This window comes from Dasypus novemcinctus, chromosome 8 (genome assembly GCF_030445035.2).
Source record: "Dasypus novemcinctus isolate mDasNov1 chromosome 8, mDasNov1.1.hap2, whole genome shotgun sequence".
Classification (NCBI taxonomy): domain Eukaryota; kingdom Metazoa; phylum Chordata; class Mammalia; order Cingulata; family Dasypodidae; genus Dasypus; species Dasypus novemcinctus.
Window position 1 is genome coordinate 3,883,579 of NC_080680.1, and position 26,120 is coordinate 3,909,698.

Consider the following 26,120-nt stretch of genomic DNA (forward strand, 5'->3'; position numbering starts at 1 on the left):
GTCACCAAGGGCAGGACTGCAGTCTTTTATCATCTCACACCTACAAGTCACAGATAGTTTAGGTTATCTCTGAAGAGACAAAGAGCCTTCCACCCATAGCTCACATTATTTCCCCCCTTTGCCAAAGTTTAACTTGTTAAGCTTTGGCATAATTATTGTTGGAGCTATGAGGTGGATGGCTGTTTGTTGTTTTGATTGATTATTTATTAATCTTTAGTGTAGCATTCAGGACTGTTTTTAAAAGTTTAGAAGTTTTTATTCTGGACAGCAGAATCCTGGGGCGGGGGCCTTTTGCAGTTATTTTGCAGCCACTGGTGCTCACATGGATTTTTAGTCAGGTTTCAGATTCATTTATTAATTTTATTTTACCTTTGAAGAGTTTACACCTGTAATTTAAAAGGGATGCTGAAGGGAGATGATGTCTTTTCTGTAACTGCTTCCTGCTGTCCATGGGCTATAGTCATTGCCTAATAAGGTGTAAACCTCTTAGTTTATTTTAACTGGAGGAAGATGGATCTGGCATTCTGTATGAAGTTGGATGAAGTTTTCATATGGTTAATAAGATGTTTACTCTGAAAGAAACAATTAAAAATTTGGAATACCTGTTTTTAAAAGAGGACATTGGATTACAGAGGTAGACAAGGTTAGGTGCCTATAAAGAGGGCACTCCTTAAAAGCTGGTGGGAGCAGCAAATATATTCTTTTTTAAGTTATTCATTTTTAGAGAGAAATTGCAACAGACACCTTAGCTTTGTTTGAAGACACATTCTAAGCTATTCAATGATTGGCATTCATTTGCTCCGTCAGATGCTCCTGGTGAACTGGCACTACTTGGGCAACTGGCTTCATTCAGGATTAGAACGCTAAGTTGGAAATTCTCTTAGTTTTCACCTGTGGGAGTGATCAGAACTACAGAATAAAGGTTTTTTTACACCTTGGTTTTAATTATACAATTTTTAGCAATTTTGACTTGTTCAATAGGTGACTTACCATCAGCAAGCAAGCCTTACCTTTGCTACACAGCAGAATAAAGTAGAATATAGTAAGTTGACTGAAACTGGCTGAGACTGCCACTTTATTTATAGACATGTTTATTAACTGTTTAGAAAATGATTTTACCAGGAATTTAACATGTCTAATATACTTCTGCACTTGATCTAAAACAGAAAAGATAACGTTATAATTATTAGGCATATATTTAGTACAGGATAAAAGTACAGCACTTAATATTAACTAATGTATTACTTAATGCATAAGGATTTAGAATTGCAATTATTAGTTTTGAGTTTCATGTTTGTAATACTTTACATGTTATTTCTCCATGAGAGCAGGCTATAATGCTAATTGTGTTTAAGTTTTACTTATAGTATTCTGGTATTATGGCTCAACTTAGCATGTTTTTTAACTCAGTGAGCAAGTTGCAGCATTCTTGGTCTTAGAGAGATTTTCTAGTATTCTACTAGCCTGGTGCATAATGCTCTCTGGCACTATGGAATAGTGCCAGTCTGGAGGCGATATCCATTGTACACTTGGCTGTACTAAGTTATTATTGGCTGCTGCAGGAGCTTGAAACTGCAACGTAGTTTCCATCAACTTCAGGAGCAGAACCAGAGGCTGATATAGCAAATATTTTTAATTGAGGGGTCAGTGACTAGCCTAGCTAATAACTCACATGGAGAGGCTACTTGTAATGTATTCAAGGCTTGGTTTGAATGCAAAAGAGTTTGACAATGTTAAAGTTTATTCCTTGTTTTTATATATATTTTATATATATTTTAAACAATTTAATGCAACACATATATTAAATGACTGTTTACTTACACAATTTTATTGTGAAGATAACAGTAGGTACTTTAGTAATAGAGGAAAAAAATTATTTTTCATTGTTAAAATGAAAACAGAAGATTTCCAACAGAATTAAGATAACTTTTTATTACTATTTACTTAAATATGTACTTTGCAGTGGCCTTTAGACAGGTTTTATTATTACAAAGTTATTTCTGCTACCAATACCAATCTAAGTTTTCAGTTAACGATGACTTTTAGAACTAGAACTATTTAAGCATTTTCAGTTTGGAAGATGTTTTACAAACTCTTTATAATTGACTATAACTACATTGACTACCCACTTTATGTTTAAATAAACTTATTAAATTACAATTACCAATGAAATAAATTTACTTTATTTATTTAAGAGAGCATATTTACAATCTTTTTCTTTTAGCCTAATTTCACTAATGTGAACTTACAATTTTTATTACTCTAAAGATTTTGTACATATAATGTTAATTTAGTTTATAAATTAACTATGGGAGATTGCACTCAAATAAAATTGAAACCATAATAGTTTATGCAAGGAATATTTTCTTTTTCCCTAAAGGAAGCTAAAAACTTTTTTTCTTTGTTTAAGTTATGAAAATTAATAATTTAAAAGCATACTGACTACCAGGTTTTAAAACACATTACACAATTACTTAATTTTTAAAATCATAACCCAGGAAAGATTTTTTCATAGTTTTTATGGACTTTTTTTTACTTACTGAAATTTGTTAATAGAGCCACTAATTACCTTTATTTTGTTGGAAAGAAATCTTTTGGAAGAAAATAAGGCTCACCAGATTGTGGAGAAGAATTTATTCTCAATCTTGCAAGAAGGGGTGCAGAGCCAGATATGGCTGGTTCCCCGAACAAAGAAAAATGACACAATTTATACCCTTAAGCCTAGCACGCAAGCTCTTCTTTTGTTTTTCCATAGATTGCATACTTGAGAAGTTACAGCTTATTGATTTAACTTTCCCACACGAAAGTTTGTGATTTAACTGCTTCCTCTATCACATTCCAACCATTTTAGTTTTTACCTGCTCCCCTTTGTTAAATAAGGAATAGAATTTAGTGCTGAAATGGCACCGACTTATCTCCTTCTTGGGCATCCTTCTACTGCCCATAGGACTGGCCTAAACTGGTCTCCTAGCTGTCTAACCCGGGAGTGGGAGACTGAGGCAGCAGGCTGCCAGGTTACACTAATTAACATTTTTTTTTCTTTTATGTGAAAACTAACCTAATTTTTGTGGTTTTTTTTTTTTTTTTTTTACATTTTATGGCTGACAAAAGGCTTAAACTGGGAAATTACTCAGCAAACTGATTCTTAATTCCCTAGCCTAGTAGATAGGTTTAATCTGCCACACCTAGTCTTGCCTTTAAAGCTCTTGCAAAGAGGAGACCCTTTCCCAATTGTTTCTATAATTAGATTTTTATATGACTTTTTCATCCTGCTTAGTTTAATTTGGGCTTTAAGAATATTTATTTACATATATAACTGCATATTTAATTTTTAACAATTTGAATAGAGCTCTTGTAAGAATTTTCATTTGTTAATTTGATATTATTATCCTGAAGTATGAAGACATACACTGAGCAAATGGGCAGACACAAAGAGTTAGACACAGAAACACAACTCACTGATATTACCTATAATTTGCATTATTTTATATATTGTTTAGCTTAATTTGGGGTCTAGAAATATATTTTACTTATATAACTGCATATTTAACCTTAACAATTTGAGCAAATAGGCAGACATGAAGAGTTTGACACAAAAACATAACCGTAGTTACTTTGAACTTTTAATTTTTACAAAACAAGTGTGACTGCAAAACATTGGGTCAAAGATTGCTGAAACTTTTTTTAATTTGCACTATGACTATGCAGTTTTACACTATGACCATGCAGTTTTACACAAAAATTTTCTTTCTTAATTAATGGATTGTAAGTAAAATGTTCTTAATGCTTTAGCACTATTTTTTGTTTTAGAACTTTATATTTTACTTTGAATTTAGCAGAATTTTGGATAAGCAACAAGGTTAATTTTATATATATTTACTGAGGCTATTTGAAGCCTTAGGGAGACAGACTGGTTTCTCGCATGAATTGCCAATCTTAGGAACACTGACCATCAAGGCAGGAGACTTCTCCCCCTCCACCCACCTTTTTGATTTTGGAGATAATAAAACTCCAGTGGTTATGTAATTTTATTCCATTAGCCAGCAATTTATTTAGTTTACACTTGAATTCATGAGAGAAAGGGTTACTAATACCAGGACAGGAGATGGTGATGTCCCAGCACTTCTCTGGCCTGTAGGGGCAGAAGCTATTATGAAATAACCATAGGCAAAGGCAAGGGGTAAGGTTAGGCTTGAAGTAACCATAAACTAAGGAAAGGTTAAGTTTAGAGTTTACACTTAAATAACAATTTTAGGCTAAATTTACCCAGCTATAATTTCAGTTATTATTTTTCCACTGTTTTATAACATAAATGCATTTATAAATGATTTTAACTTAGTTACAGTTTTTATTAATTTTTTAATAAACTGTTAATTTTGTAACACCTTTAAATACCTTTTATTAAACTTATAACATATTAAATGAACTTAAATATTACTTTAGTTTTTCTTTTAAGGTAAAAGAATAAATATCTTGCAGTTAGTTTGAAATAAAAAGCTACTTTTCAGGATTTGATTTCTAGAATATAATGTTCTTTAAAAGAGAAGACTTTTTTTTTCAAACACTGAGGAAATGATGAGATTAAAGCACAAGAAGCTATTTTGATAAAACATTTTTTTTGGTATATTGATTTTACTCAATTTTAATCATAAAAATTTTCCTTCCACAAACCTTTTACACTTTCAGTATTCATTCAGGTTTTGTCCCACACTCTACTCTTTCCAATAATTAATCATTTTATCTTAGGACAAAATCATCTTCTGTTTCCTTAACAATAACAACACATTCCATATATCCCACATACTAAGTTACCAGGCAAACTTCTTACAACACATAATTGCCATTAATACTAAACAAGCTTGTTAAAATAATGAACTTTTCTTCACTTTAAATACTTAGTAGCATGTAATACCAGAAACCGTTTTTTTGGAAGCAAGTTGGCAGGGGAGGCTGGCTGCCGAATAAGTTTGTTATAAAATTACTTTTTATTATTATTATTATTATTAATTCAGTTTTTGTTTAATAATGACTTTCTGCAATTAGCCATTTAAATACTTTAATTTAAACAATGCTTTGTAAAACTTTTATAATTATTTATACCTTTAAGACAAATTTTACCTTCACAGAACACATTCTCTTACTTAAAGTTACTACAATACCTTCTAAGAACCTGGGCAGAATGCAAACGTATTTTGGCTTTGACACCCTGTGGAGGGAACTTTACTGCATTTATTCTGATTCTGCTTTTTACCCCCTTCATGGCAGTCGGGTGTACAACAATCAAACAGGAATGTGGCTTATGAATAGAAGGTGTGGACTCACTGGAAAGGGGCAAGCTGCTCCCCCCTTTCCAGCTTTCAGGCCAAAATGGGCAGATAGAACCTACTCAAATTCGCAACTCTCCAGGGGACCCAGCCACCCTGACTGGGGCAGCCCCAATAGACTTGGGTGTGTGGCGCAGACACAGATGGCCTCCAAGCCCCCACAAAGGGGCAGACCAGAGACAAGACAGCAGAGCATGCACAAACATCCAGACTCCACAAAAATCCAGACTCCTCAGTTTTGCCCCATAATCATTTCACCCCCTTGCCAATGGCAAGGGAGGGTTCTAGCTCTACTGCATTCTACTTTACATAAGGACACAACTCCAACACTAGCATTGAGCTGACACAGACAGAAGCACAAAGGTCACTAATCTGACCCACAAGTTTATATATATATTTTTTCAGCATGGCTGCCCCCACAGCCATCACAAACCTCAGAACACTTAACATTTGGTATAAAGCGAATTCATTCACAATTTAGCACCATAAAAGATTTCAGCTAGACTTTTTCCACTGTTTAAACTTTACACCCAGACCAAGCTCCACTAGAAAAGCCAATCCATTTTCCTGTAACCAAGTTTTTTTTTTAAATTTAGACCAATTTCAAGGATGTTAGGACTTGAACCTATAAATAGCCCTTTTTATTAAAATCAAGCCTCCACTCCTTTAGTGGATATAAGACTAGTACCAGATTCTAACATGCAGTTAGACAAACCCAAAACACCAGGGCTTTTTCCCGGTTTTTCTCCAGGACATTAGGACTCGAACCTATAAACAACCCTTCCTATTAAAATCAAGCCTCCACTCCTTCAGTGGATGTGAGACCAGTACCAGCTTTTAACATGCAGTTAGACAAACCTAAAACTGGGCTTTCCCCCAGTTTTTCTCCTTTTCCCAGGCCTAGAGAGAACGGCTTCCCCCAACTTTCTGGGGCTACTAGGGTTCTCTTGGGAGGTGATCAGCCTCCCCTTCCTAGCAATTAAAACTAGGGCTTTCCAGACTGTGCCCCCCCAGGAGTCTTACCTTCTTCCATGTTCAGAGTTCTTTTTCGTTCCCAGAATCTTTCTCTTCAGACCTTCCATTGCCCTCGATTTTTGTCAGAAAGATTCTGGTGGAGCCCACATCTTTTCTGGATTAAATTTAATCCAGGGGCACCCAGATTTGGGGTTCCCCCAAGTCCTCCAAGCTTCCTTGGGGATTTGGAAGGGGCAGCAAAATGCTACCATCTCTGGCCTTTGTTTGCAGTCCTGCTGTGGTCGCCAAAAATATTGTAGAATTTGAGAGAGGTTCAATTATTTGCATATAGAGAGGCCAGGACTCAGGAACGATTTTGAGAAGGAAAAATAGTTTATTGATGGCCGGCTGGACTCAGGAGCTTTTTGTTTCAATTCTGAGCCCCGAACAAGAATTTTCAGTCTCTTTTATACAGAGAGGAAAGGCCAAATGGTCCTTTTGTTTCAGTTTTCAATAGGCTTGAATTAGCATATATGTCCACATCTTAGGTAAGCTTTTTAGCATGGACCTCAGGCATTTGATAAGCTTTTAGCATATTTTGTTTGCATTTCCCCTGAATACTTAAAGTTTATAGACCTTGCATTAACAATTAACAAAAAAAAAAAACTGTTTCCTGGTCACCAAGGGCAGGACTGCAGCCTTTTATCATCTCACACCCACAAGTCACAGATAGTTTAGGTTATCTCTGAAGAGAGAAAGAGCCTCCCACCCATAGCTCACATCATACCCAGTATATCATTTTTTGAAATTATTGGAAATCATACTTTAAAAAAACTTCAGAATGTTCAGTAGTGCATATGAATACAATGACTTTATGTATTTTTACCTTGTATCCTGAAATATTACCTTGGTAATCTTACTTATTAGGTAAGAAACTTCTTTTGTAGAATTCCTTGGGATTTTTTATGTACACAAATATGCCATCTGAGAGCAGAAACAGCTTTAATTTTTTCCAATCTGCATGCCTTTTCTTTCTTCCTTCCCTTTTTCCTCCCTCCCTTCCTTCCCCTTCTACCCTCTCCCCTTTCCTCTTTTCCTCTCTTTTCCTCCTCCTTTCCTCTTTCTCTCTCTCCTCTAACACCTTTCTTTCCCTCCTTGCTCCAGCTAGGATTTCCCACCAACACAATGCTGACTAGGAGTAGTGAATAGAGAATCCAGAAATAGACCCACAGATATTTGGTCAAAGGATATTTTACAAAGATGCAAGGGGTGTTCAGCAAAGAAACAATAGTCATTTTAGCAAGTGGTGCTGAAAAATGTGGACATCTATGTATAAAACAATGTCTCAACTAATACCTCATACCTCATGCAAATATTAAGTCAGAATGGATAATATACCTAAATTTAAAAAGGCAAAATTGTGAAACTGTTAGAAAAAAGATTTAGAGAAAAAGATTAGGCAAAGAATTCTTAGATATATCAAAAACAAGACAAATTTTTCAAAAATTGGAACTTCATCAAAATTTTAAAATTTTGTCTGCAAAAGACACTCTTAAAGGAACAAAACGCTACAAACTGGAAAAAAATATTTGCAGGTCCTAATGTCCTACAAATAGCCTGTATCCAGAAAATATAAAGATCTCTCAAAACTCAATAATAATAAGATGATGAACCTGATTAAAATGGTTCAAAGGATTTGAACGCTTTACTAAGAAAGATACATGGCTAGCAAATGGATGTATGAAAAGATGCTTAGCATCATTATTCACCAGAGAATGCAAATTAAAACTATAATGGAATGTAACTATATACCTTTAGAATGGCTAAAATAAAACCCTAAGTGCCAGGGAGAATGTTCTAAAACAGAAACTCTCACACATTGCTGGTGGGAAGGCAAAACGTTTTGGAAAACTGGTTTGGCAGTATCTTATCAAGTTAAACATACAATTACCATAACACAGCAGTCTGGTTCTTAAAGATATTTATTGTAGAGACATGACACATACAACTGGAAATCTCTCAAAGGTCTTTCAACCGGTGAATGAATATATAAGTATGATAATTAGATATAACAAAATACTACTCAGAAATAGGGGTGACTCATTTTTCTAAGTGAAAAATGCTAGACTCAAAAGGTGACTCCATTAATGTCACCAGGACAAAGCAAACTTAGAGGGAGAAGTGCAACCAAGCTGCAGGCTAAGGGGATATCCAGACAAGAGGCCCTGGGCTTGTGTCCTGATTGTGTCCTCAGTATTGGTGTTTACAAGACGCGGTACTTGTCAAAATGCACAAAAGTGTACGCCCCCGAATCTGCTGATTTTACTCTACAAAAATTTAAAAATGCAACTTAAAAAGTAATAGCACAATTATATTTCTATTATAAAAGCCTAATACATTTTTCAAACTTTTGTCTCTTGTAATGAGACAAACCAGTTTACTTTCTGCCTCTTTCTTTAAGACCATCTCCAGCAATCTTAATTTTCTCCCAACTCACAAGGGACTCCAATCCTTGTCCCCCCGACTGTCCTGGGGAGCACTGCTCTGCACAGCCTCAAATCGTGCCCGTTGGCGCCCATTCCTACCCAGTGTCTTAAGTGATTAGTGAGAGGGGAGGCGGTTTGGGGGGGGGAGGTGAGTGTTACAGCACATTGAAGGAAAGACTGATTGTATTCAAGAGATCTTTTGAGTGTATTTTGAAGACTGTTAAAATTCTTCTTACAAATCATATTTAAAAGTTACCATAGATTATTCTATCAAAATTAAGTATGTGATTTATTGAAGATTTTGCCTTTGTTTGGATGTTTACAGTAATACATCACTTGAAGAATATACCACCTGCAATTAGGAAACTTTTTTTTAAATAATTGGTCAGAAACTTTTATTTGGCAATTATTGGTGCTAATAGGCATCTCAAATCAAATATACTCCAACTAAATTATTGGTCTTCCCTCAAAGACTTGCTCTACTATATCTCAATTAGTAGTAGCTCCGTCCTTCCTATTGGTCAGGCCAAAATCCTTGGAATCACCCTGGATTACTGTCTTTCAGGAAACCTCTTAATTAATGAGTGGAGAGGAGGGCGGTAGGTGGGGACGGAGGGTGCCCAGGGCCTCTCTAATGAATGAGAGGAGAGGAAGGGCAGGGGGATGGGGTGGTGCTCTCCTCCACAGACTGCCTCAATCAGTAGAGTTTCATACTTAGCCCTGCCCTTGTGAGGCAGAAGACGTGGGTTTTCTCTTTGGAAGAAAATTTGGAAGCACCCAGAGTGGAAAATTTACCATCCCATACTAATTTTCAGGTGGGCATAGAGGATTGTGGGATGATCTGTGTTGTAATACTTCTATTATTTTAACTATTTTGAAATTTTCAGTAGTCTAAGCTTATTCCACAGTAGAAATAGAACTCTTCTCAATGTTCTTCTCCATTCTAGCAACACGTTTTATGAATGTGCGTTTGTGAGGGGGTGAGTGGGAAGAGATTTTTCCAATTCTTTAAAAAAAAATAATTGAATGAATTTGCTTTATCTATTGGAAAATTTTTTAATTGAATTTACCAATCGATCAATTTTTTTTGCAATTGAACTTATAGGTCAAGTTTAAAAAATTATAAACTGTGGTAGATACAGAAATGAGGGCATTAATCTCTCTAAAAGTACTATTAGCTGTGCTTGGAGACTTTTGCTTAGTGGAAAGGTTTTAATTAAAATAGAGCAATCAGTCATTGATGTCAGTTGGAAATGGAAGTAAATTGAAAGCTATTTTATCTCTTCCTGCAAATATTTATTAACTTGAACAGTAGTAATACAGATATACGCATTCCCCAATCTTCCATAAGATTTTCCTATGTAAACAGTCATTCTTAAGCATATTATTTGGGAAAAACAATCCTTCCATCTAGAGAATATCCCAATTAGAGTAAGGTTGTCCATCAAATAAGTAATAAAAATATCAGCAATTTATCAAACTAATATATAAAATTGTCACTGTAATAATTGGAAATATTAAACCATGCTCTAAATCTATAAATTTGTATAAATGAGTAGTGGACAAAGTTAAAAGAGGGCTATGCATTCTCTAAAATATACATACAACATAATTTACCTGTCATAGAATTGTCAAGCTACTATATACTTATGATAATAATTAGAAATGAAATTTTAATTTTGTTTTGCTTATAAGAATGTGCATATCATGTTTTCTCTCAAAAGCTGGACAAATAAAAAGTATAAATTATGATGAAGGGAATAAATTAGGCTTATGAGTAATTGCAATAGATATAAATGAACTCTCCAGATATTATTAGTTTTTTAAAGAGAGAAGTAATGTGGTTTGAAGATACCCATCTAGAACATAAACAACTACTAAGATTGAAAGTGAAAGGATAGGGAAGTTTTTGGTTTTTTTCTTTAAACAGTTAAGGAAAAATTTAGAAGAAATTCACAAGAGCAATTTTCAGCTTAGTCTTTTTGAAAATGTAATTGCATGCTTGCAAAGATGGCCATGGACTTAGAAGTGCCCCTTTCTCCTTTGTGATCATTTGCCTGGACTCAGAGCTCATTGGGAATGGTTCCGAGTTTTGAAGTGTTCATGTGAGTCATTTGCTCCTGTAATGGTAGACATTTGTAAATTGAGCTTAATGCATCCTAATTTAGAACTACAGTAAGAGACCTAGGCATTTTCATTAATCAGAAGAGCTGTCAAGATCTTTGTTGTTTTTTCCACTGTTTTAGGACCAAGGAGGGACACTGTAGCTCTTTCCTGTAAGTCCTTGGGGTCATCAGGACAGGCTGGGCCAGGGCCATTCTGAAGCTGCCCACGGCCTCTGCTCTCTGGCGAGTCAGTAATGGCAAGAAAAAGCTTTCCTTTCACAACAGCAGTTCTGGGGATTGGATGAGCAATTTCACTCTACAGGGTTTCATAAAATGCATTTCATTAGTGATGTGTTAATTTATAGAAAATAATTATATATTGTACATGTAACTGTGAAAAGCAGTATTATTCATGCAACAAATTTCTTTCATGTAATATTTATTTCAGAATACTGTTGTGAAGACTGAAAAAATCTGAACATCAAGAAATATTTAATATACAGGCTCTTAGCCATATGTTCAATGTTGTGATGCCAAAACTTTATCATCTGCTGAGAAGAGAGGAACACAAAACAACGAGCTGGATTGGTTCACAAATGTACTATGCTGATCCTGAGATTATCCTCTGTATTAACTACATATAAAAGCATCAGCACTATAAGATATTGCTAAAAATTATTAACTTCTGATAGGCTTGGGTTGAACTTGAACAGCCACAGAAAGTCAACTCCAATTTAATTAAATGAATTTCAACTTTGTGTTTCAAAATTTTTCTGTAATTTTTCATACTTTTCCATTTCCTTTGAACTAAAGGAATATGCAGTTTTATCTAATATGTCTCCATTTGCTAGTAATTAAAAAACAACTAGATTTTTGTCTTGAATATATATTTTCAGCTGGGGATAAATAGCCATAGGTACCCATGTGAAGACAGAATTTGGATAGTTTCCCCTTAGATCTTAAATAAATTATAATGTAATGCATAAATTTATGCTTGCTTAAATTTATTTCAGAACATAAATGGAAATAGACTGAACAATTTTTCTAATAAAGATTATATTGAAATAAATGGATATGAGTTCAACAGCATATGATGATTTGATAACCATGTAGACTGCATGTACAATGGAAGTTGCTTGTTATGATTTAAAAAGCAAAAATGATCCTGGTCTCTAAAGATGTATGTATATATTGAACAAACCAGTCTTACATTGTGCTAACCTTACCATTTTTAAGTTCTGGCCTAGTTAAGAATCTTTAGGCAGGTCACTTTACTACCTTATAAAATGGAAAGGCAGTTAACTTTATCTCAGCCTTAACATTCAAAAATCAAAGTTTATTTCTGATTGTCAAACTCCGTAGTATTGTGAGAAGCATAGAGGGGTAGGTAAGGGGAGAGAGTGAAACCCAGGATTCATTGAGTCAAAGAATGCATTGACTGTATATGGTTGGAGAAGTGGACAGGTAAGTGACAATACAAAATTGTGTTTTAGTTTCCTAATGTCAGTTAGTAATCCTCTTTCTATTTTGGTAACTGAAGGGACAAGACACTGGGTTTGAGAATGTACTTACATGATTGAAGGACGGACTTCATTAAAATTAGTAATTGAGACTTGCTGACACCATTCATGATTTCCCTCCAAATTCACCTGAGAATGGATATTTAAAAATCCCTCTCTTTATATATTTTTTAAGGTAGGTAAGTTAAATTTCTGTTTTACTTCAGTTCATGTTCTTTCTGGCAACACAGGAAGTAACACAAAGATAACCTCTTTGGTTATTTAAAATCCAACTGATTTGCACAGCAGAGCTGCCTCCATAATCAAGCATCAGAAGCAAAACTTAAGGAATGAGGGTATTTACTATGATTTATTAGTAACTATAGATGGAAATACATCTTCAGAAAAGTTATTTTGAAATTACACTTATTACATGCATCACTGTAGATTCATAACTAAATTTTGGAAATTGCAAACAAACCAGAACTAATCTTGAGCTGTATGGCATTTAGGCAAGAGGGAGTTTCCATGACAGAAATAAATTGAGTGGTGTTTGGGTGACTCTGTGCTTCTGCAGCTTTATTGGTGAGCCCACATCGGACCCCTTCCAACTTTAGACATGCAGGGGTCAAGGAAGAGAAGAAAGGGAAAGATGCTGGTGTTCATTGGCTCCTGGGGAGACTGCTCAGCAGTCTAGAGTCTAGATCATCAATTTAGGTCAGCAGTGGATGTGTGGGCACATGCCACTTATACGCATGGCAGTGTACCCAAATCTGCAGATGCAAGCCTCCACAAGTACCCCCAATGCTACAGAGAAATCAGTAGGCCCCAAAGTTGGGGCATAGCTTTAAACTTTTGTGGCACCTGCAGGAACCTACTGCTGTCCCCTGAACAAGGAAACATGGTGAGGCACTGAAGATTAAAGCACCTATTCTGTTTCCCCTCTACTTCCTCTTGCTTCCTGCAGGCAAGATCCTATGTATCTCCTCGATTCAGATGAAAAGTCACCTGATCTACAGATTCTTCTCCAGGTCTGTAGAAATAGTCTTTCTCTTTGGCACTCTAAAACCATTCTGGGACCCTGCTGAGGTGTGCATAAGCGTGACCCCCCGATGACCTCCCGACTCTTTTTTGGAGACTCAGAGCCATATAAACTCATTTGTCCTTTCCATTTCCCCCTTTTATTCAAGGTCAAAAAGCAGTTTTTTTGACCTTGTAGGCTGAGATATTCTGCTGGTCTGAGTTGAACCTTCTATTCAAGGTCTTTTTCTAGTTACATCATCAGCTGGTGTTTGGTAGTAATCCCTTGGCATGGGAGTCTCATTCCCGGGAGTCATGCCCCACGCTGGGGGGAAGGTGGTGCATTTACATGCTGAGTTTGGCTTAGAGAGTGGCCACATTTGAGCAAATGGAGGCTCTCAGGAGGTAACTCTTAGGCACCCTGCAGCTCTAGGCCTAGTTCTTATTTCAGGCACACAGGCTCATGAGCATAGTCATCAGTATCAAGGGCTCATTGTTGGACCATCCTTCTTTGTTGACCTTTGCAGTTGCACTTGGGGGATTGTTGCTGTTCCATTGGAGAATGTGATAGAGCTCCCCTGGCTAGGAACTCAGCACTCCCTCAACTGTCATTTTTAACTGTAACCACTATGAAAATACCCAAACACTTTTATGTACCCTGTATACATGCCCTGGAGAACTCCCTCCCACACCAGTACTCCTCCCCTGCCATAGTTGAACCTCTCTGTGGTCTGAAACTTCCTCAAAAATGAAGCCTAATATATTACCAAGTTCTATTAATAGTAAAATGGAATATAGTGATGGGGTTAAGGATTAGACATAGAATACATACTAATTTAGAAAAATTAAATAAAGAAAAAATAAATTGGGGTATCAAAAAATGAAAAAATGAAAAAGCTTTGTTTTTGACATTTTGCCTTTATCACTGCAATTGGTGTTGCCCTGCATGTACAGTCACAAGACAATTTATTTCATTTCTTCCTCAATGTCTACATCCTTTCTTTTTTTTTTTCCCTAATTATTAAGTTTGTCTTCACAAAAGTTTTAGATTCCAATAATTCAAATATACAGTGTAGGGTACTCCCACATATCCAACATCAAACATTTTGTCCCTTCCCCAGCAATGATATTTTACATGTTCATATTATATTTGCTGCAGCTGACATACAGATATTGGCACATAGCTTTCAAACATGGTTCCATTTGGGTTTACATTATAGTTTATAATTTAGACTATACAATTTTCTAAATTTTTAGTTATCTGTGTTTTACATTATGGTTTACATTTTAGCCTATGACAGCCAAAGTAGATACAACCCCAGGTACTGTTTCTCCTGAGGGCTACAGAGACCCACAGGTTCTATGGTCATGGCAGATGACTCTGGAGTTCCATGCCATATCAGTTGGCTGTACTTTATAGTTTGTGTTCCTGAGTGTGATGGAGTTGGACTCAGATGTGACCTTTCTACACATGCCTCTTCTGTCCTTTCCTGGACCTGTGACTGGTGCTGGAGTTGGTGTATACTCAGGAGACCCAAATCTCTGGACTGTCCATGTGATAGTCAGGCCCTGAGCCTCAGCAGACTTGCAACTCCTACCTTCTGATTTTTTGAACTTACCCCAGCCAGCTAACATGGAGGTGAAGAAGGCCAACCACCACACCAGGGAGTCAAGAATGCCTACAATTGCAAGCAGGAGAATTGCATCCATCATCCATGTGGAATCTAAGCCCCCTCTTGATATGGAGGTGGAGTGGACATAACCAGAGTCCACAGGATGGAGGAATAGAGTATGGACTAGAGTGGACTTACTGATATTCTACTATGGAACTATTGTGACTAGTAATGGAAGAAATTGTAGCATTGATGTGGAGACAGTGGCCATGGTAGTTGCTAAGCGTAGGAAGAGGGAAGAAGAGATATGATGTGAGGGCATTTTCAGGACTTGGAGTTGTCCTGGGTGGTACTGCAGGGACAGATGCTGGACATTGTATGCCCTGTGATGGCCCACTGGATGGACTGGGGGAAAGTGTAAACTACAATGTAAACCATTATCCATGTAGTGCAGCAGTGCTCCAAAATGTATTCACCAAATGCAATGAATGTCCCACAATGACAAAAGAGGTTGTTGATGTAGGAGGTGTGGGGAGAGGGGGGTGGGGGGTATATGGGGACCTCTTATATTTTTTGAATGTAATATTTAAAAAAAATAAAGAGAGAGAGAGAAAAAACATTCTGATCACATCTCAAATGCAGAATGAACCTGCTGTCTTTAATTATTTTCAGGTGTATTCTTCTCTCACATTTTCACTCATCAAGAACATGTTAATAATCTTTGTGTCCCTGGTGCTTAACACAATGTTGAATGTTGAATGTTGAGAGACTAGAAAAGTATTTTGATGGTGCATGTCATTAAATGTTTAGCAAATATTGGCTTCTAATGAAATCCAATAGATTAGATTGGTTTAAATTTTGCAAGCTGCATCATGTAATACCTGAGACACTCCTTGGCAACACATTCAGTCTTGAGACATGGTACGTGCATGTGAAAACATGAACATAATTTTAGGATTCCTGAAAACACACTGCTTTTTACTATTTTGTCTTTGCAAAATTGAAATTACTTCTTGAAAAAACAATAAAACCTCATATAACATTTTATGTTTTGTCTTATTCTTTAAATAAAGGCATGCATTACCAAACTAGTAATTGATAATGAAGACATATAAAGCAAAGAAAAAGAAATTCTTCTAAAACATGACTTCCATTAAAATGGCTGGGAATCAAATCAATGAAAATTCTGAGGTTTGCAGTAATGTATTTATTATTGGTGGTTCTATATATGCACATAGAACTAGTATGACTTTATAAATTTAGTCAAGTTTAGTATGATTTTATTTATAAAATATGACTTTATTTAAAACTTAAGCAATAGTTAGAATGATAATAGAGAAATGGATAATCACCAAGAATCCCACACTCTAGAAACAGTCTTCTTTAATATATAAATATCTCCTTGTACACATACACAGGTTGAAAAGATGATAAACAAAGATTTAAAACATTTAAAAAATAATTATATTTAATTTTACTTGTATTATGAGAGTCAAAAGTAACCAAAATGAAACTTAAAGTATTAATGAATTTCAGACAAATATAATCTCCTCAGTAGAGCTCTCTATAAGATTTTAAAAATCAAAGAAAATATTAAGCATTTGGAGTTAGTATGTTTTATATTAATTCATTTTTAAATTTTTATGTATATTCAATGGCCTTCCTGCTCTGAGAGATGAAAAAATTTAAACTCAATTTCCTTTCCCTTGTCCTCCCTCATCTTCTAATTTTTGGAATTACATAATCATTTTTGTAGCTGCTTGTATACATTTGTAGATAAAGATAGGTTCAGGTACAGGTATAGAGGTAGAGACAGATACAAAGAAAGAGAGAGAAATAGTGCGTATCTCTGATCAATTGCCAAGCATCTCCATTCCCGAGTTCTTTTTAAACGTTTTACTTGATTGACAGGTAGTTGATTTTTTCTTCCCCCTAGAACGGCTTAAGTGAATTATTTTCTGAGTTATATATATTGAGGACAACTTGAGGGGTATTGCACTACTCTGTTCACTTTCTTTTATCAGAACTTTGTACCTACTATTTCCCTGCTGTTTGGCACTGAAGATTGTAGTTATCTTTTTTTTTCTTTAATTAATTTATTGAAGTATATCACTCACACGTAAACATAAATGATAAGTGTGCAATAATAGTTGTGAACTTACAAAACAAACGTATATAACATCATACAGGACTCTCATAACTCACTCTACCACCAATAATTTGTATTATTGTTAAATCTTTTTAACTAATGAATAAAGAGCATTGTCAAAATATTACTACTAAACAATTTTCCCCCCAACCAACCCTATTATTATTATCTTTATATCATTTATATATGAACATACATAAACAAGTATGTGTATAGTAAAAGTTGTGAACCTACAAAGCAAACATGCATAACATCATACAGGGGTCCCATACATCAACCCTCCACCAAAACCTTGCACTGTCATTGAGACGTTTGTTACAAATTATGAAAGAATATTGTGAAAATCTTACTACTAATCATAGTCCTTATCTTACATTTGGTGTGTTTTTTCCCCAATCCACCCTATCATTATTTTTTAAATATATTTTATATGACAGAAGTTTTAAACTTATAAAACAATCACACACATGTGCAGAATTCTCAAACAAAACCCTACATCAACACATCGATCTACGGTGGAACATTTGCTATAGGTAAGATAATATCATCTGATTGTTACCATGTCCATAGTGTACATTTGACTCACATTTTCCATACTGCCTAATTATCAACACAGTACTTTTGAATAGATGCATTATCAACACAGTACATCTTTTGAATAGATAATATAAGAATATTATATTATTACTGCTAACCATAGTTCATAGATCATTCCAGCTCTATTTTTCCCATGCTTCTCCACATTCCCAACACCCTGCAGTAGTGATATACATTTGTTCTAGCTCACAAAGGACACTCTTGCATCTGCACCATCAACCACAATTCTCATCCACCTCTTGGTTTACTGTGCTCTCCAGTTCTTAGATTATTCTCTAGCATTCTGTCAATTGGCATTTACATAACTAGACTACCATTTTCATTCACGTTCCCATTTATAAACAAGCTGTTACTGCGTGTTATCATCCACTCTATACATTTCCTCACTTTTACAGTAAAGCTAATTAAAAGTTCTACATACATTAAGCATCAGTAGTCCACTCAGTCCTCCTCTTATCTCCTTTAAGAATCCACCACCTACCACCAGGTCTTGAAGATATTTTCCTATAATTTCTTCTAGCAGTTTTATGGTTCTTGTTTTTATTTTTAGTTTTTTGATCCATTTTGAGTAAATTTTTGGATAAGATGTGAGCTAGGGGTCCTTGTTCCTTCTTTTAGCTATGGATATCAAATTCTTTCAGCACAATTTGTTGAATGGATTGTTCTGCCTGAGCAGTGTGACTTTGACAGGTGTGTCAAAAATCACTTGACCATAAATGTGAAGGTCTGTTTCTGAACCATCAGTTTGGTTCCATTGGTCTATTGTGTCTGTCTTTTTTTTTTTTCCCCATTTTTACTTTTTCAAAAAAATTTGTCTTTATTTTTTTAATATTACATTAAAAAAATATGAGGTTCCCATATACCCCCCACCCCCCTCACCCCACTCCTCCCCCCATAACAACAATCTCCTCCATCATCATGAGACATTCATTGCATTTGGTGAAGACATCTCTGAGCACCACTGCACCTCATGGTCAATGGTCCACATCATAGCCCACACTCTCCCACAGTCCACCCAGTGGGCCATGGGAGGACATACAATGTCTGGTAATTGTCCCTGCAGCACCTCCCAGCACAACTCCAAGTTCTGAAAATGCCCCCCACATCTCATCTCTTCCTCCCACTCCCTACCCCCAGCAGCCACCATGGCCACTTTCTCCACACCAATGCTATATTTTCTTCAATTACCAATCACAATAGTTCATGAATAGAATATCAGTAAGTCCACTCTAATCCATACTCTATTCCTTCATCCTATTTTTTTTTTTTTAGATTTATTTTTATTTATTTAATTCCCCTCCCCTCCCCCGGTTGTCTGTTTTCTGTGTCTTTTTGCTGCGTCTTGTTTCTTTGTTGTCATCAGCGGCACTGGGCGGCGCCATTCCTCGGCAGGCTGCTCCCTCCTTTGCGCTGGGCGGCTCTCCTTATGGGTGCACTCCTTGCGCGTGGGGCTCCCCTACGCGGGGGACACCCCTGGGTGGCATGGCACTCCTTGTGCACATCAGCACTGCGCATGGGCCAGCTCCACACGGGTCAAGGAGGCCCGGGGCTTGAACCACGGGCCTCCCATGTGGTAGACGGACGCCCTAGCCACTGGGCCAAAGTCCGTTTCCCTCCTTCATCCTATTGACCTTGGAATGGTGGTGTCCACTCCACATTACCACTATAGCTAGGTAATATGATTTAAAGTCTGGAGGTGAGGCCTACCTTTATTTTTTATGATGTTTCTGGCTATTCAGGACTCCTTACCATTCCAAATGAATTTGATGATTGTGTTTTCAATTTTTTCTTTAATGCTGGTAGAATTTTTATTAGGATTGCATTTAATTTGTATATCAATTTGAGTAGAATTGAAATCTGAATGATATTTAGTCTTCCAATCCATGAGCATGGAATGTTCTTCCAGTTATTTAGGACTTTTTTGATATAACATTGAGTTGCAGTTTTCTGAATACAAGTTCTTCACATTGTTGGTTAAGTTTATTCCTATTTGAGTTTTATCTGTCATATTTTATTTTCACCACTCTTTTGACAATTTTAGTTACTTTCATTGATATAATCTTCATTTCTAGACTCTCTTCCAGGCCTCTCTCTCCTGTCTTTTCTTTTCAGGCTCTAGCTCACCCTTTAGTATTTCCTGAAAATCTGGTCTCTTGCTTAGAAATTCTCTCAGTTTCTGTTTATCTGTGATCTTGCCCTCATTTTTGAAAGATAGTCTTGCTGGATATAAGATTCTTGGCTGGAAGTTTTTCTCTTGTAGTATCTTAAGTATATCAGACCACTGTCTTGACTTCATGGTTTCTGGTCAGAAATCAATCAGCACTTAATCTTTTGGATATCCCTTATATGTTATGCATTGCTTTTTTCTTGCTGTTCTCAGAATTCTCTCTTTGTCTTTGGCATTTGACATTCTGATGAGTATTTGTCTCGGAGTTGGTCTATTTGGACTATTTTGGATGGGAGTATGTTGTGCTTCTTGGACATGGATATCTATGTCCTTCAATAAGGTTGGGAAATTTTCTTAAATTATTTCTTCAGATATTGCTTCTTCCCCTTTTCCCTTCTCTTTTCCTTCTGGAACACCATGACATGTATATTTGCACACCTTTTGCTGTCATTTAGTTCCCTGAGACCTTGTTCAATTTTTCCATTCTTTTCTTCATCTCTTCTTTTGTACGCTCACTTTCAGAGGTCATTTCTTCAAGCTCACCAATCCTTTCTTCTGCCTCCTCAAATCTGCTGTCATATGATTCCAATGTTTTAAAAATTTCATTTATTGCATCTTTCATTCCCATAAGGTCTGCTATTTTTCTATGTATGCTTTCAAATTCTTCTTTGTGCTCATCCAATTTCTTCTTAATATCTTTAATCTCTAGCCATCTCATTGAATTTATTAAGGAGATTTTTTGAACATCTATGATTAGTTGTCACAACTCCTTTATGTCCTCTAGAGGCTTATCTTGTTCCTTTAACTGGGTTATATCTTCCTGTTTCTTGGTGTGGATTGTGATTTTTTGTTGATGTCTTCGCATCTGGCTTACTAGAGTATTTATTCTGGGTGCAGTTTCTCTCTTTAGTTTAGGACTTCCTGCCCTTTCTCCCTTGGTGTTTGTGCAGTAGGAGCTAAGGATGTAGTTGGTGCTGTAAACTGTGGAGGCTCAAGCTGCCCTCATTGCACCAGGGACTGATGAAGCTTCTCTCAACTTTCTCCTTTGCCAGGGGTAGGGAAAGAGTCACAACTGTGTGGAATAATCCAAGTTTTGCAAGCCTAGACTGTAGTTGCCCAGAGAGACTGATGAAGCTTCACATCCCTTTCTCCCCTTCCTGGGGCAGGGATGGAGCTCCAGGTGTGGGCAGTAATCTATGCAATACAGGTCCAAGATGACCACAGTTGCCCCAGTTGACTTCCGATTTTCAGTCTGTGCCAGCCAGAGTTACCTGCACGCAGTTACTTGGAGAGGCTGCTGCAGGACCTGCCAGCCCCCTCCCTGCCAGAGGCAGGGCTGAAGCCTAGGCAGGCTGCAGGCTGATCTGGGTGAAAGAAACTGGTTCCTGCCATCACTGAGATTTTTGGTCAGCCTGGCTTCCCCTCAGGCTGGGGGCAGAGTCAAAATGGCAGCCACCGGCCTCTTTTGGACTTGGGCTCATTCACACCCCAGGTTTTCTCAGGGTTTTAGCTTAGCCAGCCAAGCCTACCAATCAGTAGCCAAAATCAGCAGCCAACCATCTCCTCCTTCCTGGTTTTTGGGCAGTGGAGCTTCCAGTTCCAGGAACAGAATAGTTCCTGGGGTGGCTCATGCCACCAGAGTAGGACAATCATTGGCCTCCACGGCTTGGCCAGTAATTTCCCAAAGAGGCTGGCACAGATCCCCACAGCTTCCTCCCTGCTGGAGGTGGCACTGGGGCCTAGGCTAGACCTGCAATGTGACCTGGATGGGAAGAAGCTGGTCCACCAGCACTGTGAATCTCAGTCTGCCCCGCTTCCCTTTGTGCCAGGCCTGGAGTTAAGATGGCAGCTCCCGGCCTCTTTCTGACCTGGACAGGCTCAAGATTTTAGCTGTTCTCTGGATCATACTGTAGCCGCTGAATTTCCTCATCAGCAGCTGAAGTTGGTGCCCAACCGTCTCTTCCTCTCCCATTTTTGGGAAGTGGCGCTTTCATTCAATTCCAGCCACGGAACAGCTCCCGAGGCGGTTTGTGCCTCCAGTAGGGGATTGGCACCGGCCTCCAGGTGTGGAGCCTCTACTTAGGAGTCCTCTCTGCAGATGCTCAATCTCCTCCTTCCACTCCTTCAAGGATGTTGCACGGTGCTCTTCTGGCCTCCTAGAGCCCCCAAACAGGTGCTTCAGCAGCTCCAGAGAGCACTGGGTATTTGCTAACTGCCCCGTAGCAGGAGCTGACTCTAGGAGCTCCTTACTCCACCACCATCTTGCTGGTTCTCCTCCGTAGTTATCTTTTTACTGCAGCTTTTTCATTCACGGTTGGATCCCATAGTCAAATGATTCCCTCACCTACCTGGGGTTCTTTGTTATGACAGAACTCCGTGTTGTCCCAGTACTTCAACGACATCTAGACTTGATATAAAGCCTTCTTTTCCTGAGAAAACCTTTGCTAAAACTCCTTATTTTATACTGCTATCTGAGTCAGACTTTTTCTTTCTGCTTCAACATGAATGCTACTTAATCTTTAAAGTTCAAAAGCTTGGCCAGAATTTGTGATAGGATGGATCATTCTGTACTAATTCTTCATAAAGCCAAGCTTGCTATTTTTTCAAAAATTCAGTTCTTCCTTTGTTTGAGAAAGACTTCACTTCTTTTGCTTTAAACAGTTTCTTTTTCATGTGTTGGGGTCCCTTTGCTGCCTTTACTCTATGTTGGCTTGTCGTCCTCTGTCCCTCGTACTTTCCGTCTCTCCCTCCTCTTCCTCTGCATTCACAGAGCTCCCCTCAAGCCCCTTTTCCACATCAGTTACTTAATTTCAGATCATTGATTCTGTTCCCTGATGCTTATGATATGCCTCTCTGAGATGCCCTTTTCCAGTCTCAATTTGTTTCCCATTTTCTATAAAATCTCCTTTTTCTCTCTCTTTTTAATTTGTCTAATTATTTAGCTCTTGTTTTACTGAATTACATTCTTTTTATTCTCATGCTGGGAAGTCCTCGTAGGAGCTTCTCCCCTTAGGTGGGAAACAAATAGCCTGCTACTAAACAAACACCATACAATGGGCTCGTTCAAAAAGAAATTGTTGGTTCAGGGTTTCAGAGGCCAGAAAGCTCCAAGGATCAGTATGTTCAAGCTGAAAACTGCTTTGAGAATAAATGTTTACCAAGCTCCACTATTTTTTATTTTTAACTTTTTAAATATAGGAACAAATATGCAACTCAAAAAATTCCCATTTTAATCACATTCAAGTGTACAATTGAATAGTATTGATTATATTCACAGTATTCATCACCAATATTGATTTGCCCTATTTTTTAATCACCTCAGGTAGAAACTACTCACTCACTAAGCTATGCCTTCCTCTTCCCACCCAACCCTCCTGGTCCCTGGGAATCTAGAAAGCACCCATCACATTTGCTTCTTCTAGGCATTTCATTGAAGTGTGATCACACAGTATTTGTCTTTTTGTGTCTGGCTTATTTCACTCAACATGAAGTCTTCAAGATCCATTCATGTTGTCATATGTATCAGAACCTCATTCCTTTTTAACAATGAATAATATTTCTTTTTGTGTATATATCACATTTTGCGCATCAGTTTTTTAAAAAAATTTTAATTATGTTTAATTCAAGCATTAAAATACTTACATCTATATTTATTCCCTGGTTAATTCCGTAGCATTAGTCAAATGATACAAAGTTCTGGCTATTCCATTAAGGAGCACAGTAGGTTTTATTCAACGCAAAATTGAGCTGAGGAAATGTTTGAGGATCAGTTACCTTGATGCTGTCATTAGGGTACCTTTGTGAAGTCCTCCATTTTTCCCCTTGAATAATTTATAATTTAGGGATCAGTTTGTAATCAGAAATGCAATTTTCCTAATGGCATTCTGGAGCACATGTCATAAATTAAGATAGAATCAATTGTGGCCACTGCTTGAGTACAATTGTCACAACGGCCCCAGTCCCCCCTTGCTAAGTACAGCCTGATTGTTACTGTACAACCTGATATTACGTTAGATGTAAAAATTATATTGCAGTTGAATAGGAAATAGCTCTGAACAGAGAGTTATTTCCTAGAACAGTTGCAATTAGATTGATTAATGAAAATTATCTGCAATTTTCAGAAAATGCTGATCTGTTCTGGTAGTTGAAAGAAGTAATGGAGCAGTCACCCAAGGAAATAGTCCTCTCCCAGCCTTCTTTGTGTGTGTGTGTGAGTGTGTGTGTGTGCACGTGCGTGCGCGTATTGTGGGACATTTTTGGGATTTGTCTTACATGAAATGATGATGCCGCCTCTTATGGACGAGTTAGAAGAAGCTGGAAATCCTACTATCCTGGCTTCCTGCTGAGCAAATGTCCGCTTCCTTTCTGGCTCATGCTGACACAACCCTACACTTAGCTGTGCTTTTCCAGAGCTTCTTTATCAGAGAAAACTCCTGATTTATTCTCAGAGTGGGGCTGGTTGTCAAACCTCACACCTTTCCAGAAGGATGGCTGCAGGCTGTTTGCCTAGAGAGAGTGAAATTCAAATGAAAAGATGGGAACTAACCTGGAAAACAGTAAGCCTGAAATTATAAATGAATACTAGAGAAACAATCATTGTAGTCTAAGCTGAAAATATTTTGAGAGCTTTTGTGAAATCTCTGTTAAGAGTTACTTAGTTCTGGGCCATTGGTAATGAGGGATTGCTATATATTCCTTCATGTTTTATTTTAAAACTGTTAAAATTAAAGATAATATTTTTTTGGAAAAGTAAATTGTGATATTACTCTTTTATCTCCAAGGGCATTCCAGGATTAGAGACATTCTTTAAATATACTTAAAATATGACACCTTGTGCTTAAATTTTGCTAACCTGAAATGTAGGCATTCTTTCTGAGATTTCTCCGTCTTTTGGAATGGGCTTTTTGGTGCTTTACAATTTGCAAGAGGATCTCTTTAACTACAAACTCCAGCTCCTTCTCTGCTTTGTTTTGTGGTCAGTGCCAGACCAGCGAAACAGCACACTGAGCTTCTGAAGCAGTCGAACTCTGAGCTTGCTTTATGTGAACTCTTCCTGTGAGGATTATCTTTCATTTATCTTCACCCCAAATGGTGAATACCTTAGAAAGTGTGTAAGAAAACAGAATTAGAAAAATATGATGCTAATTATGTGGCTCTTTGCAGTGTTCAAGTTACAAACAAGAAAACAGCATGCCCTCCAACTATCATTTTGTTTGTGTTTGTTTCATTTTTCATTACTACCCCAAGTGTTTATGTCATTTCAGTGATTAAAGTAAACCACCTTTCTTCCATTATAAGTTTGATAATTTTGCATATTTGATATGAAACTGTGCTTTGAATTGTTGCCAGGGGGCCTTCACTACTGTAGGCGAATAATCTAAATGAGTTTTATGGTTTCTATGGAAATAAGATACTCAGTCTTTTACCTGGCAAACAGTTCCTCATCCTCTTATAAGCAAAGTAGAGAAATATTGAGGTGGGTGTCAGTAAGTCAATCTATTAAACAGTAACTTTTTAGTAGTTGAGAACTCAGGCATGTCATATCTACATAAAGAAGAAAATTAAAATAGAAGTCCTTCAGCTAGTGGCGTCAAAGCTTTGTATGCCTTTCACAGCCTTAACCACGCTACGAGGCAAATTAATATCTGAAAGAAAACCCTGCAAAAATCTTCCGCTAAAAGGATCCTGTTACAGGCAGTGGGAAAATGTGTATGTATCTATGTGGAGTGATGGTGTGTGGGTTAGGAACCGGGGATACAAGAGAAAACAAAACAAAACATGATTTCTGACAAATTAGTTATTGCTGTGCTCCTCTCTTCTATTTCTTGAGCATGTAGAAGTCTTTGGAAGCAGATTTCTGGCTGAATAAAAAAAATTCCTTTATTATACTGTCCTGTAATACATGAAAATATACTAGAACACCCCATTAAACGAAGGCATGATTATAAAAACTGTTATTGCAATGTGATATGAAGTTTTATCATTCATAATTATATTATAATATTTGTAATTAATGTAGAGCCATCTTTCTTCTGCAAACCATGTTGGGTGGTTGTCTAAAAGAGACAGTTTGTTGTTTACCCATTTGTCTTGCCACTTAATTATTATTGAGCTCAGAGATTGGTACCAGAAAAAGACTAATAAAATCATTATTCCAGGAAAGAGGAATATTAGGTGCTTCCAAATCTATGTGAAATAGATTCAAA